This window comes from Mus musculus, chromosome 2 (genome assembly GCF_000001635.26).
Source record: "Mus musculus strain C57BL/6J chromosome 2, GRCm38.p6 C57BL/6J".
NCBI classification, from domain to species: Eukaryota; Metazoa; Chordata; class Mammalia; order Rodentia; family Muridae; genus Mus; species Mus musculus.
In genome coordinates, this window is record NC_000068.7 from 167,132,782 (window position 1) to 167,145,350 (window position 12,569).

Genomic DNA, 12,569 nt, shown 5'->3' on the forward strand with positions numbered 1-12,569 from the left:
CAGCCATCCAGAGGGACCTGCTGGGACCCACAGCAGACCTCTGTTCTCTGCTCAAAACAACTCCCATCTCTCACCAATCTCTGGGCAAAAAAGCCAGAACCTTACACGCCTCCCAAACGCTGTGTGTCTGGCTCCTCTTGGTCAGATGTCCACCCATAGCTCCCCTTGCTGCTGCTATTCTGACCTCCTCTGGCTCCCGAGACATGAGGGGAGCACTGGAGCCTCAGGGAGCACTAGAGCCTTGGGGAGCACTAAAGCCTCGGTGCCTTCCTATTCGTTGGGCTCTTACAACCCTCTGCCTCCAGACATGGCCCTCCCCTCATTTTCAGCTCTTGATCTGCTGAAGTGTCACCCTCCCAGGACAGCTTTTCCTGATTTCTCTCTTTTGTCCACTGTACTATCCCTTACCCCCAACGCGTCACATCTCTAGGCAGGTTTTATATCTGAAACTGGATCTTATGACGTGCCCCCAGGTTTTCTTTCCCCTTTAGACTGGACCCCCAAGAGCCTGGAGCATTGTCAATGCTACACCCTCTAAAGCCCGGCAGTGGTCCAGTGAGTCAATGGTAGTGAAGAGCGGGTACGGAGAGGTTTCTTGGAGAAGCTGGGAGAGCACTTGCATGGTCAAGCACTCGCTGAGTAAGTGAAAGGGCCTGAGTTCAAGCCCGGGAACAGAATGGGTATGAAGGCTGGTCATGGATGGAGGCTTAGGCCTGGACTCCCAGCACCAAGCAGGGAGAAACAGTAGCTCCCCCAGGGCCTCCTCACCCAGCAGCCTAGCTGCACAGCTGAGTTCTGGTTTCAGTGAGAGACTGTCTCGAGAGTGTAGGAGTGTAAGGTGTAGGAGTTACTGCAGCGGTTATGTAGAATTGACCTCCAGCGTCCACACACGCGCCCATTGCAATGGTTTGTATATGCTCAGCCCAGGGGGTGGCACTATTTGGAGGTGTGGCCCTGCTGGAGTGGGTGTGTCACTGTGGGTGTGGGCTTTAAGACCCTCATCCTAGTTGCCTAGAAGCCAACGTTCTCCTAGTGGCCTTCAGATGAAGATGTAGAACTCTCAGCTCCTCCTGCACCATGCCTGCCTGGATGCTGCCGTGCTTCTACCTTGATGATAATGGACTGAACCTCTGAATCTGTAAGCCAAACCCAATTAAATGTTGTCCTTTATAAGACTTGCCTTGGTCATGATGTCTGTTCGCAGCAGTAAAACCCTAAATAAGACACCCATGCATGTACACACACACACACACACACACACACACACACACACACATACACACACACACATACACACCCGTATGCACATACAGACTCTGGGCTCAATGTCTCATAGTTCTGTACACTAGCTCACTCTATTTCCCTCCCCCCTTTCTCTCCTTCCTCTCCTCTCTTTCTCTTCCTCCCTCTCTGGGTGGGCTCCATGTATCTGCTGTCCATGTATCTAGGTGACTGCAGGAATGATGTCATTTAGTTAAGGACTTCCATGGCCAGAGATAAAATCCACCATTTCTTCAAGGCTGTCAGTCAAAGTAAGAGCTGAGGCGACTCCAGGAGAGGCGTGTAGAGTGGTTTTCGCTGGGACACGGGGCTTTCAGGAAGCAGGAAGAGGGCAAAGGCTCTTTCTCTGTAAGCTGCAAGTGAGTCTTTCCCTCGGGCTGGCTTCTCCTTCCAAGAAAGACTCAGCATTTTATCACACAGAAAGTGACGATAACGGTGGAGGTCAGTGCAGCTATGATAGGCATGTCCCTGAGTGGAGGTTACTTAGTGCCTTCTTACATAAATCTCCAATATCTCCAAATATTATCCCTGCTCACCAGAAAAGGAATCTGAGGCTCAGAGAGGTGAGATGTCTTTCCTGACGTCCCACAGACTTGAAGAGAGACATTAGCTTGGAAACATCTTCATCCTCTTGATTTGGTTAAAGCTGGAGCCCTGTGGCATCCATGTTCAGTGGCCCTCTCTGAGTAGACACGGCTGAGGCTGGTAAGCTCTTGGATTCTACATGCTCAGCCCCCTGGGGGACACAGCAAGGACAGTGAGCAGCAGGCAAGGGCAGACAACCTTGGGGTGCATTCCCACCAGGCAAGATGGAGTTGGCTCTAGCCATCTTTGGCCACTGTGGAGTGCTGAGCCACGTCCTGTTCTTAGACAGCCTTGTGATCTGTAAGGCCTGGGCAGTGCTGTCTTTCCACACCTGATTCCTTCCTTGACATGAGCGTGTCGTCACAAGAACCTCATGATGTCACCCCCACCACGGTCTCTGCGGTGACAATCTCTCTTACTTTTGACCCCAGCTCAGAAACTGAGGTTTACACATGTGACTACTATGGGACACTACTAACACGAACTGTCTAAGAATAGCACCGTAAAGATACAGGATAGATCAGTGGTCACCTGTCCAAGGGCAGGGGGACAGGATAGAGGCATTTGGACACGAGGTTCCTTTCGGAATGTTCCTAAGTTGGATCGTGGGGCTGCTCAATTTGGTAACTTACTAAAGTTCATTGATGCACAGGGTCAAATTAGAACAATTGTGTGCATATGAATTATACCTTCAGGTGGGTGGGGTGATGCACACCCGTAGTCTCAGCTGCTTGGCCTGGATGACTGCAAGTTCAAGGCCCACCTGGATCGAGAATGAGTTCAAGGCTTTAGTGAGACCCTGTCTCAAATAAAAGGTAAGCAGAGAGATGGGATGCAGCTCATCAGGGGAGCATCAGCCTAGCACACATGAAATCCTGAGTTTAACATCCAGTAGAACCCCTTCCCTGCAAAGAACCAGGGGATGGAAGAGGAGATGCAGGCTGGGGGCTGAGGCTGTAGGTACCTCATTAGGACATGTTAGACTGACGGGTGTGTGCTGGCTGGAAAAAATTAAAGCTGTGACATGCAAGGCCTACAGGAGGGAGGACTAAGGACAGCAACCGCTGGCAAGGGGCAGATGCTGCCCCCGGGACCTTGCAAAAGTAGCTCCTACCCAAGGTGGCGTGTGTTTGTCTAAAGCTGTGTGGGGAAGTGTTGGGACACAGCTCCTGTGGATTTCCCAAAGTCTGCGTGTGTCCTGAACCTCCTCTGGGATGTCTGGTTATCTATGAAGCAGACAGAGCCAGCATGTCTTCTGGGACCGTAGATACGGAATCGTTTCTCCAAGCAGCACCAAGGTAACGTGTACCAGGGCAAAGGCTGGCCAGGCTTGCTGGACACACAATGAGGGTGTTTCCTAGGCTTAGGGATCCGCAGCTGTGTGTGCTGTGTCCACGTGGACGCTTTGTGTGGAATTCGGGGATAGAGAAGCAATGTGAAGATGCTGGGCTTCCTGGCCTATGGGCAGAGACTCTTTCCTCTCTCACCCAGCAGGCTCCAGTCTCCCGTCAGTTGGCTGAGGTCTCCCATGGGTCAGCTCTGCAGCTGAGGGCAAGCTGCGCTCTCAAGGTCTTTGTCAGTATACACCTCAGGCCTAACTTAGAGATGAATGCTCAGAGGCCCAGAGACTTCAAGTTTCTTATGCAAGGCCACTCAGCTGGGGGGAAATTCAGTTGGGAAAGGGTTTGCTGAGCTCAGATCCCCAGAACCCATGCGGAAAGCTGAGGGTGGTGGCATATGACGATATATCCAGCACCAGGGAAGGAGAGACAGGCGGGCCGTTAGGGCTCTCTCACCAGCTAGGTCACTCCAATTTATGAGCTCCAGGTTTACTGTGTCAAAATATAAGGTGAAGGAGCTGGCAAGATGGTTAATTGGGTAAAGATGCTTGCTGCCAGGCCTGGTGACTTGAGTTCAATCATCAGGTATGTCTGATGGAGACTGGCAAGTTAGCCTTTGACCTCCACACTCACACCGTGACATGTGTGCCCCCCTCACAATAAATACATATGAAATACGAAAAAAAGCGCATCTGTTAAAAATAAGGTAGGGAGTGACTGAGAAAGACACTTGTGCTTGCCCACCTGTGTGCACGCACACAGGCACATACACACGCACAGGCATATGTGTGCACGCACATGCACACACAATCACAGGAAAACAGTGGCAGGTCTGGGGCCAAGCCCCAGGCAGGCTGGGAGAGGCACGAACTCCGAGCAGGGATGGGAGCAGCTAAAAACAACAGGATCTAAAGGCCCCAGTGGTACCCAGAAGGTCGCACCTCAGCATCCCCACTCCTGCCCCCTCCATAGGCCGCCTGTCCCCACATCCGGCTGCTGGGTTTGAGCAGCCAATTTGGGATGACCGTGATATATTTAACGGTGAGTCACGCTCTCCCCCGGCAATCAGCAGTGGCTGGGGAGGATGCAGGAGCATCTCTGGGAATCCGTGCCCGAGGGTCGCCATGGCAACCCCACCCGAGTTGCTTGCCAGCAGCTGGGATGCCAGTACCCAACGAAGGCAGAAATAGTCTCAGAGGCTGAGTGCGGCCAAGGATGGGAGCACCCACTGCAGCGTCCTATGGGGTCACAGGGGCTGACTGTGAATGGTGGGGTTGGGTGTTTAGGAGTTTCATGGACTCCATGCCCACACCAGGGTCTTTGATGGTGGCTTGGATCCCTTAGCTTGCCGGGATGGACACATTGCTATAAGCAGTCGTGAATGAGATCCATCACTTCTGCCTTTGGCACCCAGAGTGCACTCTCACTACCTCCTGACTCTCACAGAGGTCCCCTCTCCCCATGCGGGGAGCACTAAACAACCCGAATTGACTGACAGCCTCCCGCATAGTCACCTTCTAGAAGGCTTCAGAACCTAGGACACATCAGGCACACCCACACACCCCATCTCATATGAATGTTCCTGTGAAAGCAGAAAAGTTTGGAGTTTGTTCATTCATCTGTCTGTCCATCCATCCATCTACCCACCCACCCAACTATCTTTCTACTATCCATCAATCCATCCATCATCCACCTGTATGTTTGTCCATCAATCCATCCATCCACTCAACCTCCCATCCACCCATCATCCATCCATCCATCCATCCATCCATCCATCCATCCACATTCATCCGTCCACCTGTCAGTCCATCAATCCATCCATCCACCCACTCACCATCCATCCATTATCCATCTGTCCATCCATTCATTAATCCTTACTAAATCTGAATCAGGTCCCACGGGCCCTGGCCAGAAATGGACTCCACTACTCTACTCTCATCTGCTTCCACCCTGCACTAAAGCCTGTCAGCCTAATTGCTGACAGACAGGTCTGCCTTAGAGCCCTTGCATGGTCTCATCTATTTGGAAATCTCTACCCTCAGATAGCCACGACCTGACTCCCTCACTCTCTTTATGTCCCCATTCTGATGCTACCTTCTAGAGAGGTGCAATCAAGACCACCATAGCAAGCAGTTGTCAATCTAGCCTAAGGGATATAGCCAGTATGTATGTATGCATGCATGTATATATGTATGGTTTATATATTTATATATAAACTGTATATATAAGCAATGCATATATGTGCCTTCGTTTTTTCCATCTGTAGCAAGGAGAGAGAGAAGTTGAAAATGGTGGCCTGGAATTTGAGTCTATTCCCACAGGTATGCTTTGCTTGTTCTAAACTGTGCTTCAAAACAAACAAACAAAAAGCAAAACAAAACAAAAAAACCTTGTACTAGCTGTTAACATTCACATTTTTAAAGAGATTGCATTTTAAATCCCTAATTTTTCTATTTAAAATTTTGAAAGCATGAGCCACGTGTAGACTTCCTGCTGGTGTGCCAAAGGCCCCACGTGATCTCCCTCCTTTATTCATGGGGCTACGTCCATTCTCCAGGAGACTGTTTGTAACCCTGGTCTCAGGTCTGAGGGGGATGGAGGGCCATGGCTACAGGGGATGGAGAATGTGGTGGCTCAGGGCTGAAGGATGTGGGTAAGACCTTGCCCACCTCACCTGTACAGCCTGTTTCTTCCTGTGGCTTCTGATCCCAAAGACTACAAGCCGAGCAGTCATTTGAATGGTAAAGCAAGCTGTAGGAGCCTGGGCAGGATACAGCAGTCACAAGCTAAGAAAGAAGGCCGGTGAGTTTTCTGGCCTCTGGGGACAGTGCACGTCACTAGGCTTGGTTCACCAGGGAGGAAGGGAGGGCTCTGAGCTGAGGCATGAAAGACTCCAGGCCAAGCTTGGAATCTTAGGAGAGACGACGACTGGCCCTGACGATAGGCTCCACCCAAGGGAGTACCTCCATCCTTCCCCAAGACCTCCACTCCAAAGACATTTGCTTTAAGTAGACATCAGCTCAGCACAGCTCCAGCCACAGGTACTGTGCGGACACCTGCTGCTTCCATCTTCTTCACCCTCTGCACCCTCTGAGGTTGGAGCCTCCCCTTCCTGGTCTCCAGGAAACGGCTCTAGATGAGGGTGTGGACCACACCTGCCTGGGCAGAACCTTCATGAAATCATTTCGGTGATTTATGATACCTCCAGGTTCATGTGTGTCAGGCAGGATTGTGACAGAGCCACAGGCATCCACTGGGTCTGTCATGATGGTTAGGTGCCAGCCTGGGGCTGCAGAGAGCCATCCTGACTGGCCTTTGACAGTAAAAACCAGCGCAAAAGAGACAAGGGCCAAAGGTTCGGGGGAAATGGAAATACTGCCGTGTAATTCAAAAGCCTGGACTCAGCCATGCTTGCACCATTAGCTGGAGGCTTTTAGTTCTCCAAGCCAGCCATTCACTGTCCTGGCCCCATCCCCCTTTCCTTCAGTCAGCTAGAGTGGTTTAATAGACGAAGCTGGGCTTTCTTGATGGCGGAGTTGGGTGACAGTGACCCAGAGGCACAAGCACACGGGACACATTCTGGGATTGCTACTGAGTAGCTACAATGGAAAGGTGTTGGCTGTGTCACAAGACACTACTAGGACACGTAGGGCTTGAGTGGCTTTACCGAGTCATACAACTTTACCCACTGGTAGAGTACAGAAGGCTCTGGAGGAAGGAAGGGAATGTAACCAGAATTGGAAGTTGTGTGAAGTCTGGCGCAGGGTTCTCTCAGGGTCACCCTCCCTGAGGCTGGGGTGCATATGGTAGTGGGGGTGGGCAGTGTCTCCCACCAGCACTCTCAGCACCCAGAGCGCCACCCTAGCTGGTTCATAATTACAGTGTTTGCAGGAGACACGTCCAAGGTCCCCTGCCGAGAATCACTCAGCTACCCTCCCAGGGAGAAAACAGAAAGCTGTGGGTTTCCTGAACTATTTTTGGGCTCTGCCCACGTCTTTGTTCTCTGTGAGCACACTCCCAGCGTGCCCTTGCTCAGCGGTGGCCCGACCCAGGTGAGGAGCACCAGGCCTGGCTTCTTTGTAGAGACTGACTTACTAGCAGATGACTGCCACGCGCCCCGTGGGGGTAAGGAGGTGATCAGAAGGTGCCAGAACAGGTGGTGGTGACTGACGAGGCACTTATCTTATCCCAGGTCACATGCCCACCCATCCCCACAGCTGCCTGATCCATCTGCTCCGGAAGTACCACCCCCACAGCCCAGGGTGCCACACGGAAGGAAGGGGGTGGCTTGCACCATGTTTGACCCCTGTGCCCCTTCAGGCAGTAGGCTGAAAGAAAGAAAGAAAGAAAGAAAGAAAGAAAGAAAGAAAGAAAGAAAGAAAGAAAGAAAGAAAGCAAGAAAGGATTCTCCTGATTCTCTGTGGGTGCAGCCTAGATTTACAGGTGGCACAGATGAGGCAGCAGGAAAAAGCCAGTTTACCCAGGATGGCAGAACAGTGGCCACGGCTACGGCCTGAAAAGACCAGAACACAAGTCAAACCTCATAGGTATTTCTTTGTCTGCATTGGCCACCTTAATGTCGTGTCCTGGCAAATAACCACAGCTGTGATAAGCACATAGGAGAGAGACGAATAGCATCTCTACGGCTGTGTTTGGATTTTTGTCTTCTTGGACATATAGATTTGGAGCAGTTTAGTTGCCTGCTTGTGAACACACTGTCCGGAGGAGAAGACAGAAGCAGGATTTGACTCTGCTGAAAGTTTGGTGCGATTCTTAGGGCCTTAATATAGCAGAAGAGACCCTGGGAATGCTTACCTGGGAGGCCAGAGACTCGACTCACAAGAATCACTCAGAACTGAATTATACTGAGGGCTGAAGAGAACAAAACCACCAGGTATGCAAAATATCAAATATAAAATATTTCCATACAGCCCAGTGATCCACTCCTAAGTCTATTCGTAGGAGAATGGAGACACTGAAAGCTATGTCAGTGGATCAGTAGATCCATCCATCCACCCACCAGTCTCTTCACACACCCACCATCTATCCACAATCTATCTACCCACCTACCTTTCTCTCCATGCACCCATTCATTTATCCATCTATCCATTCACCTCCCTATTCATCTACTTATCCACTCAACCACTAATCTATTCACAAACATCCATCTACCCATCATCCATTCATCTACCCACCCACCTACTCATTTATCATCCATCCAACCACCTATCCATCCACCCATCTATTTATCCATCTACCCATCCATCCACCCATCTATTTACCCATCTACCCATCCATCCACCCATCTATTTACCCATCTACCCATCCATCCACCCATCTATCCATCCATCCATCCACCCACTCATGCACCCATCTATTCATCTACCCACCTACGCATTCATCCCAACTATCGAGCCACCCCTACACACATCCATCCACCAGTCACTCCACCCACCCATCCATCCACTCATCTACCAACCATCTGTTGATTCATCCATCACCCATCTATCTACCTATCATGCACCCATCTACCCATCTACTGCCTATTCGCCACCATCCAATCATATATCAATCCTATATTCACTCTTCCATCCACTCATTCATGCATCTCTTGTTTACTTGATCCACGTACTGAACAACAACCCTTACTGAAAGCCTGCTCTGCGTCAGAGTTTATTGCCACTGGGAAGAAAGGACAAAGAAGACCTTTGTTACCAGGCACTGACAGTCTAGTGGGAAACAGGCCTTAGTACATAGAAGTGTATCTATAAACTGAGACAGACACCAACGAGGCAAATCTAGAATAACATGAGGACCGAGTGTCTATTGTGAGTGTGGGGAGGGCTCTCTGAGGAAGGTGGCGTTAAGATGAGATGGGAAGTGTGATTTATGATCTATCAGTTATGAGAGGGTTTGACGTATGAAACAGAAGACAGCGAGTAAAACTCTACAGGGGATTTATTATCTCACACAACAGAGTCCTATCTCAGACTTCTCTGCTCCAGCTCTGACCCAGACTGGCTTATCTCATGGACCCAGCATGGCTGCTGGTGCCATCATGGGGAGATATGTCTTGTTCAAGGGAAGGAAACAAAGAGCCTCCTCCTCCTCCCTCCCCAGAATCTCCTGGCAGCCCTGACTGTGGTACCACCGAGTCATACATAGATCACCTCTGGCTACCACAAATCCTCCAGCAGTTCTTAGTCAGGGTGAATGTGTCCTTCAGGCACATTTGAAGGGATTGTTTTAATCTCCCACACACGCCATGTGTGTGTGTGTGTGTGTGTGTGTGTGTGTGTGTGTGTGTGTGTGTGTGGTGTTGGCATGCGGTGAGAGGATTCAGGCTGGGGTAACACATCCTTGAACACACAGAGCTATTCTCCGCAGAGAATGTCCAGCCACAGATGGCAGCAAGGTTGAAATGCTTCACACCAGTCCTAGTTAAATCCTGGGCATGCGGTACCAGCCTGGGAGGCAGTCCTAGTGTCATCCCTCCAGGACATGAGGTGACTAAGCAGATGTGGACAAGCTCACCACCTTTCCTGTCTCTTCTAGGGCAATAGGCAACACAGAGGCAGGGACCTTCCCAGATATTCTTCTCTCCCCACCTCCATCCAGTGGCAATCACCAAGGTCACATTGTTGTCAAAAAGACCAAGTGGGGACCCACTCTTGATAATGAGATGCCAACTCCAAATCTCCAACAAATGACACAGAAAACGCTGGGGACAGAAGTACTCGGATGGACTTAAAAAGTGATAGTCAGCTGGTTGTGGTGGCACACGCCTTTAATCCCATCACTCGGGAGGCAGAGACAGGTGGATTTCTGAGTTCGAGGCCAGCCTGGTCTACAGAGTGAGTTCCAGGACAGCCAGGGCTACACAGAGAAACCCTGTTTCGACAAACAAACAAACAAACAAACAAACAAACAAACAAAGTGATAGTCACTGTGAGTGTTGGCTCACACCTTTAATCCCAGCACTTCGGGGCAGAGATAGTTTGAGGCCAGCCTGGTTTACAAAGCAAGTTCCAGGACAGTCAGGGATGCATGGAGAAACCATGTCTTGAAAAACAAATGAGAGAGAGAGAGAGAGAGAGAGAGAGAGAGAGAGAGACTATGACAATTATGAGAAATATCCCAACATACAGATGGGGAAGTTGAGGCACAGAGAAGAGCCCAGTTTAGTATCACTTAACAAGGAGAGGCAGGTACATTTGATCCAAGTGGCCCTTTCCTACCTATGACCAGGATCTGCTGGTGTGTGTGTGGTATATATGGGTGTATATGTACCCAGAAGCCAGAGGACAACCTTAGGTGTCATTTCTCAGGTGCCAGGTGCGATCCATCTTGGGTTCTTTTGTTTTTTATTATCTATTTATCTATATATTTAATGTATATGAATGCACTGTAGCTGTCTTCAGAGAGCTGGAAATTGAACTCAGGACCTTTTAGAAGAGCAGTCAGTGCTCTTAACCACTGAGCCATCTCTGGATTTTTTTTTTGTTTTTTGTTTTTTGTTTTTTTTTTTGTGGCTGTCCAGCAACCCCCCAAGGATCCTCCTGTCTCTGCCTCTCTGGTGTTGAAATTACAGGGATGGCTCAAAAACAGAGCTTTTCGCCTAGTTCTGAGGATCAAGTTCAGATCCTTGTCCTTGCAAGGCAAGCTCTTCTTGTTTTCCCTTCAGACAGTGTCTTCTTCTGTAGCCCAGGCAGCAGCTTATTCAGGAGCCCAGGTCAGCTGTAAGTACCATCTTCTAGTTTTAGCCTGTAGGTTAATGTTCCAGACGTGTGCCACCATGCCTGTTCGGATATCAAATCCTGAGTGATCACAGACACCCAGGATGCAATGGGACGGATGCTAGGTCTGACCCAGAGTCTTTTGGGAATGGGGTTACTTGCTACCTCCCCACCCCTCGCAAAGCCATCTTCTCACCATTCACTGCAAGGCTGGGATGCAGTGGGGCGAGCATCCTGACAGAGAGTAACATACCCTGATTAGATTACAGAAGAGTGACTGGACTGGCCAGCTCCAAGTGCCAACCTACAGCCACACTCTGGCCACATGGCCCTTATTGAACAATTCTCATCTGGGTTCTTTGCCAGCAGTGCTGTACCCATAACCACACTGTCCATCTCTCTGAGGCAGTTAGAGGTTGGCAGCTCTGAATCCATTTTTCCGCATGTCAGTAACTGGCTGGAAGCCACACACAGGCACCTGGTCACCCCTGCTACATCTCTCACATCCAGCTCTGTCTAGTCCCAGGAGGCATTGTTAAGTTACAGTCTTGCTCCATAGTTGAATGGCATAGGTGGGTGAGGCCACTCCAGGACCCCATGCAGGTCTCTAGGGAGGAAGGAAGCACTTCAGTTGCTGTGGCAACATGATACTGTTTATACAGCATCTTCTACTTGAAGCCCATTCCTCAGACAGGCAATGGGTGCTTCTGGCACCCCAAGCCCAGAGGGTATGAAAGGAGGAATGAGATATGTATTCTCCAATCCGGGTCCCCAAAAACAGACACCTCGCACAGCTCTGTTTGTTGAGCAGACCCAAGGCTGGGGTGTTGGGATGGCTGGCTTAGATTCCACCTTACATAAAAACACTAGAACATTTTTGACTAGAGATGGAGGAAGGCGTGGGTGTCTGAGATGGAGCTCTGTTTTTGGGGCACATACACATTCCTGCCGCCTCCCTTCCCTCCTCTGCTCCAGACAGACCCTAGGGCACCCCAGTAGTTGCAGGTTTCCAGCCTCCCTGACACCTTGGACCCCTTCAGCTCAGGGAGTGGGGGCGGCTTTCAGACAGCTGTCAGAATGGAGATCTGAGTGAAAGAGGAAAGGCCGGGGCAAGGCTTCCCTTTGAAGTGGAAGAGGCTGAAGCAGAGGCAGCAGCCACCAGCAGCCTCATTGAGAACGGAGGCATAAGAATGCTAATTAACACCCAGGTCCCCCCTGGAGGGCCATCCATGAATATTAATGACCCTAATCATCCAGCATTAGAACTAATGCCTTGTAAATTAAGGGCATTTTCTTGGGAGTAAATAGTCACATTAGTGGCAGGAAAAGGTGACAGCAGGTGACAGCTCCCCGAATCAGCAGGCTGGGTGGAGCCTGCCCAGGATAGAAGGCAAGAATCGTGGCCAGGGAAGGTCCAAGGTGCGGCTTAGCTGATGGATGCAGGAGAGGGGAGTGTTGGGTGTGTGGGTATTGGAACGGATGTCATAACATTTGAGGAGTTTGGGGGTGGGGGGGAGGAACGTGAACGTTTCTGTGGGAGGAGAGGCCACAGCAGGGACAGAGATGGGGGCAGCAGCGAGAGCTTGGGCGCTGCGGCTCAACCCATGGGGTCCTGCTTGGCGACAGG

General features: G+C 50.5%; 1 protein-coding gene across 6 annotated transcripts in view; it reads right to left on the bottom strand.

Moving 5' to 3' along the window:
- Kcnb1 (potassium voltage gated channel, Shab-related subfamily, member 1) overlaps nucleotides 1-12,569 on the bottom strand; it is a 94,104-nt gene that overhangs the window by 36,813 nt on the left and 44,722 nt on the right. The window lies entirely within an intron of this gene.